The sequence below is a fragment of the Muscardinus avellanarius genome, assembly GCF_963383645.1.
Source record: "Muscardinus avellanarius genome assembly, chromosome: 12".
NCBI classification, from domain to species: Eukaryota; Metazoa; Chordata; class Mammalia; order Rodentia; family Gliridae; genus Muscardinus; species Muscardinus avellanarius.
Window position 1 is genome coordinate 20,395,324 of NC_137798.1, and position 8,791 is coordinate 20,404,114.

At 47.8% G+C, this 8,791-nt stretch overlaps 1 pseudogene across 1 annotated transcript; it reads right to left on the reverse strand.

Annotated features, from left to right (window-relative positions):
• Positions 1–727: 727 nt before the first annotated feature.
• LOC308271349 (Y-box-binding protein 1-like) lies at positions 728–1,688 on the reverse strand (annotated as a pseudogene). The gene has a single exon. The product of its transcript is annotated as a Y-box-binding protein 1-like (transcript).
• Between the last annotated feature and the right edge of the window lie 7,103 nt (positions 1,689–8,791).

Below are 8,791 nucleotides of genomic sequence, written 5' to 3' on the forward strand. Positions count from 1 at the left end.
ATAACAACAAATGCTGGCGAGGATGTGGGGAAAGAGGAACTCTTTTACACTGTTGGTGGGAATGCAAACTAGTTCAACCACTATGGAGATCTGTGTGGAGATTCCTAAGAAAGGTGGGAATAGATCCACCATATGATCCAGCTATACCACTCCTGGGTATCTTTCCAAAGGAGTTGAATTCAGAGAACTACAGCAACATATGCATACCTATGTTCATAGCAGCACAATTTGTAATAGCCAAAATATGGAACCAACCCAGATCACCATCAACAGATGAATGGATAGCAAAACTATGGGAAATACACACAATGGAATTCTATTCAGCCATAAAGAAGAACAAAATTATATCGTTTGTTGACTTTTTTGAAAAAATCAAGTTGTAAACTTTTATTACAAATTAAAAATGAAGTTCTTAAAAATCTCAACTTGACCAGATATGAAACAATTTAAAAACCTTTAAAGGTGTATTGAGAAAAAACAGGCTTTTTTTTTTTAAAAAAAAAAACATGTTTGTCATTACCAAAAAAAGACATCTTTAGGTAAAAATAATAAAAACCCCATGCTGCATAGATAATACAGATAGTTCTAGTTATCTGGTCAGCTGGCAAAAAGCAAGCACTTAAGGTCTTCAGCTCCAATCTTTTGTTCATTTCTTATTGCTGGAATTTCATTTTCATTTCTTGTTAGATGACTAAACCGGATGATGGTAGAGATGGTAAGCCGGCATTTACTCAGCCCCGCCCTGCTCAGCCTCGGGAGCAGAAGAATTCTCAGCTGGTGGATCGGCTGCTTTTGTCTCTTTGCCATCTTGTGGTTTAGGGTTTTCTGGGCATCTGCGCCGGTAATTGAAGTTGCGGCGGTACCGACTTTGAGGTGGCTGGTGACCTTGGGTGTCATCTCCTTGATTTTCTTTATCCTCTTCGTTGCCGTCCTCTCTAGGCTGTCTTTGGCGAGGAAGGCCCCTGCGATATCGTGGTCTGTAACCCCAAAACATATTCTGTCTCACTGGTCTACCTTGTTCTCCTGCACCTTGGTTGTCAGCACCCTCCATCACTTCTCCTTGCACAGGAGGGTTGGAATACTGTGGTCGACGCCCATAGGGTCTCCGCATGTAGTAAGGGGGGAACCTTCGCCTGCGGTAGGGCCGGCGTTGTTGGGCCTGGCCTTCGGGGGCGCTCTCCGATCCCTCGTTCTTTTCCCCACTCTCACTATTCTGGTAATTCTGCTGGTAATTGCGTGGAGGACCCCTACGAGGATAGCGTCTATAATGGTTACGGTCTGCTGCATATTTACTGCCTTGAACTGGAACTCCACCAGGGCCTGTAACATTTGCTGCCTCCGCACCCTTTTCTCCTTCAACAACATCAAACTCCACAGTTTCTCCATCTCCTACACCGCGAAGGTACTTCCTGGGGTTATTCTTCTTTATGGCAGTCTGGTGTACAAATACATCTTCCTTGGTGTCATTCCTGTTGATGAAACCATATCCGTTTCTTACATTGAACCATTTTACTGTTCCCAAAACCTTCATTGCGATGACCTTCTTGTCCCCGCTGGCAGGTGCCATGGATGTGAGGCCGCCCGGGCCACCCGCTCCCTGCACTGCTGCCCGTGGTGCCGGGCTTGGTGTCGGCAGCGCTAAGGGTGGGGGCGGCGGGCGGCTGCTGGGTCTCGGCCTCGCTGCTCATGGTTGTGGTGATGGTGACTGGGGCCGGCTGCAGCAGCTGCGGCTCCTCCCGGGGTGTGATGGTAACTAGGCCGGCGGTGGCGGTGGGGCTGCTCAGGGCTCTCTGGGGTCCGCTCTCCGCTCCCGCTACCGATCGAACTCCTGCTTTGTATCTTCTGATGTGTTTTACCTTAAAATCTGTTTTGTTGGATATTAGCATTGCTAAACCTGCCCATTCTGAGTCTCTAGTAAAACATGTTTTTCCATCCTTTTACTTTCAGTCTATGAATGTCTTTGGCTAAAAGGTGAGTTTCTTTCAAGCAGCATTTATTTGGATTATGTTTTTTTAATCTATATTGCTGGTTTATGTCTTTTAATTATTGAGTTAAATTCTTTGATGTTCAGGGTTATTATTAAAATATAAGTTTTGAGACCCCTGGAGAAACCAGGCCCAGTAAGACGCTGGGTTCTGGGCGGGCGTCGCCCACGGGGCACGCCAGATGGGGCCCGGGTCGCGAACTCTGGGCCCCGGGTTGAACTTCGAGTAGCACGCCAGACCCCTGGAGAAACCGGGCCCAGAACAGAAAAAGATAAAGAAAAATGTCAGAGAGGAGGTAAGAAAGCCGTTATGGATGCCAGGACACTGGAGATGCAGACAAAACTTATCTAAATGCACTGGAACTTATGGAAAAATTTGCTGTGAAAGAGGACTGCTATTTCTCTATATTGTTAAGAATCTCAGACATCACCTGTAAGGAGAGAGTTTAGCGGAGACCAAGGAGAAATGCGGTGTTGAAAGAGTTCTCCGCGATGGTGGTGGAGACTTGTATTCAGGAGAAGCAGAAACTGGATCCTACCAACTATATTTTTTTGGAGAAATTACACCAAATGTCGAATGATACCACCACGCATGCTTAGGAACACTGGACAACATTCGGAGTGGAAAAAGAGCATGGGAAGGATTTGAAACGGTGGAGGCAGTGGCAATGCCAGTGGCCAATACTCAGGGGAGGCAGAGATCTGATACATTACACCTGGAACCTTTGAAATAATAACCACAGAGACAGTGATCAGAACCTGCTGATGGGTTAGGCGGGCGCCGGGGCCAGTGGCCGACATAAGGAGCCTACCATAAGGCAAGGCTGGTGCTGGGGCCTACGAGGCCGGCATCGGAGCCTGCCTTGAGGCAAGGCCGGTACTGGGGCCTCCGAGGTCAGGATAAGAGCCTGCCGAGGGGTTAGGCTGGTGCTGGGGCCAGCGAAGCCGGCATCGGAGCCTGCCGTGAGGCACGACCAGTGCTGGGGCCTCTGAGGCCAGGATCGGAGCCTGCCAAGGGGTTAGACCGGTGCTGGCGCCAGTGAGGCTGGCATCAGAGCCTGCCTTGAGGCAAGGCCGGTACTGGGGCATCCAAGGATGGGATAAGAGCCTGCCGAGGGGTTAGGCCAGTGCTGGGGCCAGCGAGGCTGGAATCGGAGCCTGCCATGAGGCGAGGCCGGTACTGGGGCCTCCGAGACCAGGATAAGAGCCTGCCGAGGGGTTAGGCCGGTGCTGGGGCTAGCGAGGCCGGCATCGGAGCCTGCCATGAGGCATGACCAGTTCTGGGGCCTCCAAGGCCGGGATCGGAGCCTGCCAAGGGGTTAGGCCGGTGCTGGGGCCAGCGAGGCCAGCATCGGAGCTGGCCGTGAGGCAAGGCTGATACTGGGGCCTCCGAGGTCAGGATAAGAGCCTGCTGAGGGGTTAGGCCAGTGCTGGAGCCAGCGAGGCTGGCATCGGAGCCTGCCGTGAGGCATGACCATTTCTGGGGCCTCCAAGGCCGGGATCAGAGCCTGCTGAGGGGTTAGGCCGGTGCTGGGGCCAGCGATGCCGGCATCGGAGCCGGCCGTGAGGCAAGGCCGATACTGGGGCCTCCGAGGTCAGGATAAGAGCCTGCTGAGGGGTTAGGCTGGTGCTGGGGCCAGCGAAGCCGGCATCTTAGCCTGCCGTGAGGCACGACCAGTGCTGGGGCCTCTGAGGCCGGGATCGGAGCCTGCCGAGGGGTTAGGCCGGTGCTGGCGCCAGTGAGGCTGGCATCACAGCCTGCCTTGAGGCAAGGCCGGTACTGGGGCATCCAAGGATGGGATAAGAGCCTGCCGAGGGTTTAGGCCGGTGCTGGGGCTAGCGAGGCCGGCATCGGAGCCTGCCATGAGGCATGACCATTTCTGGGGCCTCCAAGGCCGGGATCGGAGCCTGCCGAGGGGTTAGGCCGTTGCTGGGGCCAGCGAGGCCGGCATCGGAGCTGGCCGTGAGTCAAGGCCGATACTGGGGCCTCCGAGGTCAGGATAAGAGCCTGCCGAGGGGTTAGGCCGGTGCTGGGGCTAGCGAGGCTGGCATCAGAGCCTGCCATGAGGCATGACCAGTTCTGGGGCCTCCAAGTCCGGGATCGGAGCCTGCTGAGGGGTTAGGCCGGTGCTGGGGCCAGCGAGGCCGGCATCGGAGCCGGCCGTGAGGCAAGGCCGATACTGGGGCCTCCGAGGTCAGGATAAGAGCCTGCCAAGGGTTTAGGCCGGTGCTGGGGCCAGCGAGGCTGGCATTGGAGCCTGCCGTGAGGCATGACCATTTCTGGGGCCTCCAAGGCCGGGATCGGAGCCTGCTGAGGGGTTAGGCTGGTGCTGGGGCCAGCGATGCCGGCATCGGAGCCGGCCGTGAGGCAAGGCCTATACTGGGGCCTCCGAGGTCAGGATAAGAGCCTACCGAGGGGTTAGGCCGGTGCTGTGGTCAGCGAGGCTGGCATTGGAGCCTGCTGTGAGGCATGACCAGTGCTGGGGCCTCCAGGGCCGGGATGGGAGCCTGCCGAGGGGTTAGGCCGGTGCTGGGGCCAGTGAGGCCAGCATCGCAGCCTGCCTTGAGGCAAGGCCAGTACTGGGGCCTCTGAGGCCAGGATAAGAGCCTGCCTAGTGGTTAGGCCATTGCTGGGGCCAGCGAGGCTGGCATCGGAGCCGGCCTTGAGGCAAGGCCGATACTGTGGCCTCCAAGACCAGGATAAGAGACTGCTAATGGTTATGCCAGTGCAGGAGCCAGTGTGTCCGGCATTACAGCCTGCTGTGAGGCATAGCTGGTGCTGGGACCTCTGATGCCAGTATCGGAGCCGGCTGAGGGGTTAGGCCGGTGCTGGGGCCAGCGAGGCCGGCATCGGAGCCTTCCATGAGGCAAGGCCGGTACTGGGGCCTCCGAGGCCAGGATAACAACCTGCCGAAGGGCTAGACTGGTGCTGGGGCCAGCGAGGCTGGCATCGGAGCCTGCCTTGAGGCGAGGCCAGCATTGGAGCCTGCCGTGAGACATGGCCATTGCTGGGGCCTCCTAGGCTGGGAACAGAACCTGCCGAGGGGTTAGGCCAGTGCTGGGGCCAACGAGGCCGGCATTGGAGCCTGCCATGAGGCTAGGCCGGTGCTGGGGCCTCCGAGGCCGGGATTGGAATCCTGCCAAGGGGTTAGGCCGGTGCAGTGGCCAATGGCCAGCATCGGAGCCTGGCGTGAGGCAAGTTCACTCCTGTGGCTTCCAAGGCCGGGTCCAAATCCAGCTTAGGGGTTAGACCGGTGCAGGGGCCAGCGAGACAAGAACTGGGGCCTCCCATGAGGCAAGGCTGCTGCTTGAGCCAGCGAGGTCTGGATCAGTCCACTTAGTAGCCAGGCCACTACTGGGACCATCAAGAGTGGGATCGGTACTTGCAACGCAGCATGCACAGAGAAATATCGCAGAAAATATAAATCAGATGCTTCTCTTAATCAGCAATAACTAGGAGGAAAAGGGCAACAGGAAGAGGTTGAGCTATAGAAAGGGCCCTATAGTGAAGCAACTAATGTGACCAATCAGAGGGTATGTAATACTGGAGGACAGAGCCTCTTTAAAACACAGGAGGTACATAAACAAATGTATCAAAGTAAATCACCAAAGAAGCGTGGGATGGAGGGAGGGGGAGGGAATGGGATGGGGGATGGAGGAAGGCTAATTGGATGATGTGTGCTTGTATATCCTCTCAAGTCTTGTACTCCAATGTGATTGATATATGACTACAATGCACCAATTTAAAAAATAAATTAATAAAAAAAGAAACTTTAAAAATAAATAAATAAATAAATAAATAATGATAATTTTCTTTTCACCAGCCATACAAACTACATGATATTTTGCTGTTGTTTGTTTCTCTTCTTTTTTGTATTCTTTTTGTTTGGGAGTAGACAGATCTGGATCGTAGATATAGTAAGATTTAATATAGATATATCGAAAAGAGTTTCACAAACTCTTAGAATATATTAAAGAAAAATAACATACAAAAAATAAAATAAATAAAATATAAGTTTTGTTTTCTGTCATTTTGTGTTCTATCTTCTGTTTATAATAATGTTATTTCTTCTTTTCTTTCTTTATTTTTAATTTTTTATTGGTGCATCATATTTATACATCATATTGGGGTAAAAAAAACCCTTGTGTGTACATACATATACACATCACTGATTTAACCCCTATCCAATTCCCACCCAATTTCCTCCCCATCCCTCCCTCCCTTGCTTGGCTTAGCGGTGGACTTTGACATGCTCAACTACATTGTGTGTTTTAGAGAATTTCCTTCTCCCCGCCTCCTTTCTCCTCCTTTAGGTTGTCTTGTTTGCTACTCTATAGGATTTCTTTTTTTCATCTAGAGTACCTCCTATGACCCTTTTCTCCTTAGCTTTCACATATTAGAGAAAGCATCTGATTTCTTATTTTTTGTGACTGACTAATCTCACTTAGCATAATGTCCTCCAGTTCCATCCACTTCCCTGAAAATGATGTAATTGAGGTTTTTTTTTTAATGGCTGAGTAAAATTCCATTGTGTACATTCCACAGTTTTGTAATACATTCATCTGTTGATGGACATCTTGGCTGGTTCTTTAATTTGGCTATGGTAAATTGTGCAGCTATAAACATAGATACACATGCATTAGGTTGGTAGTTTGGTTTCCTTTCTTTTGGGTAGATACCAAGAATTGGTATTGATGGATCAAATGGTAGATTTGTTCCCATTCTTCTGAAGATTCACCATACTGTTTTCCAAAGTGATTGCACTAATTTGCAATCCCACTAACAATGTCTTAGAGTTCCCACTTCTCCACATCCTCGCCAGCATCTGTTGTTGTTTGTGTTTTGAATGATTGTCATTCTAGTTGGAGTTAGGTGAAATCTCAGGGTAGTTTTAATTTGCATCTCTCTGATTGCTAATGATATTGAGCATTTTTTCATGCATTTATTGGCCATTTGAATTTCTTCTTTCATCAAGTGTCTATTTAGTTTGCTTGACCATTTTGTTATTGGATGCTTTGTTTTCTTAGTTTTGAGATTCTTGAGTTCTCTGTATATTCTAGGTATTAGTCCTCTATCAGAGAGGTAGGTGGCAAAAATCTTCTCCCATTCTGTTGGCTCTCGATTGAGGTTCTTGACAGTTTCCTTCGCTGAACAGAAGAAGCTCTTCAGTTTTATGCAATCCCATGTATTGAGTCGCCTTTTAATTTGTTTTGCCTTTGGGGTCTTGTTGAGAAAATGTTTATATGTGTCTATGTGTTACACTGTTGGACCTATGCCCTCTTCAAGGAGCTTCAAGGTCTCTGGTTTGATTTCCAAGTGTTTGATCCATCTTGAGTTGACTTTTGTACAGGGTGAGAAAGTGGGATTAATTTCCAATTTTCTGCATATGGTTAACCAGTTTTGCCAACACCATTTGTTAAAGAGGCTATCTTTTTTCCAGTGTATGTTTTTGGCCTCTTTGTCAAAAATCAATTGGATGAAAGTGTGTGGACTTGTTTCTGGGTCTTCTATTATGCACCATTCATCTATGTATCAGTTTTTGTGCCAGTACCATGCTGTTTTTATTACAATGGCTTTGTAGTATAGTTTAAAGTCAGGTATTGTGATTCCTCCTGCATGGTTTTTATTGCTGAGAACTACTTTGGCTATTCTGCTTTTTTTTCCAAATAAATTTAAGGACTGATTTTTCTATGTCTGTAAGGAATGATCTTGGTTGTTTAATGGGCATTGCATGAAATCTGTAGATCACTTTTGGGAGGATGGCCATTTTAATGATATTTATCCTGGCAATCCATGAACATGGAAGATCTTTCCATTTCTAAGATCTTCTTCAATTTCTTTTTTCAGTGTTTTATAATTTTCTTTGTAGAGATCTTTTACCTCCTTGTTTAAATTTATTCCTAAGTATTTGATATTTTTGTGGGAGATCTTGAGTGGAAGTGTTTTCTGGATTCCTTTTTCAGTGGATTTATGGTTGGTGTACAGGAAATTATCTGTTTTTTAAGATGGGTTTTGTATCCAGATACTGTGCTGAATTTGTTGATCAGTTCTATAAGCCTTTTGGTTAAGTTTGTTGGGTTTTCTAAATATAGTATCGTGGCATCTGCAAATAGTGAAAGCTTGAGTTCTTCTTTTCCTATTTGTACTCCTTTGATTTCCTTTTCTTGCCTTATTGCTCTGGCTAGAGTCTCTAGTACTATATTGAAGAGAAGTGGTGATAATGGACATCCTTGTCTGATTCCTGTTTTTAGGGGGAATTCTTGAAGATTTTTCCCATTTAATATGATGTTGGCAGTGGGCTTATTGTAGATTGCCTTAATAATGTTGAGCTATGTTCCTTCTATTCCAATTCACTGCAGTGTTTTTATCATAAATGGATGTTGGATTTTATCAGATGCTTTTTCAGTGTCTATGGAAATGATCATGTGATTTTTGTCTTTGATTCTGTATATATGGTGAATTACATGGATTGATTTTTGTATGTTGAACCAGCCTTGAATACCTAGAATGAAGCCTACATGGTCATGGTGTATGATTTTCTTGATGTGGCTTTGAATGCGTGTTTCTAGTATTTTGTTTAATAGTTTTGTATCCAAGTTCATCAGAGATATAGGCCTGTAGTTTTTCTTCCTTGAACTGTCTTTATTTGGTTTTGGTATTAATGTGATTTTGGCTTCATAGAATGTATTTGAGAAAGTCCTGTTTTTTTCTATGTCACAAAATAGATTGGGGAGTGTTGTAATTTGATCTTCTAAAAAGGTTTTATAGAATTCACTATGGAAACCATCTGGTGTTAGGTTTTTCTT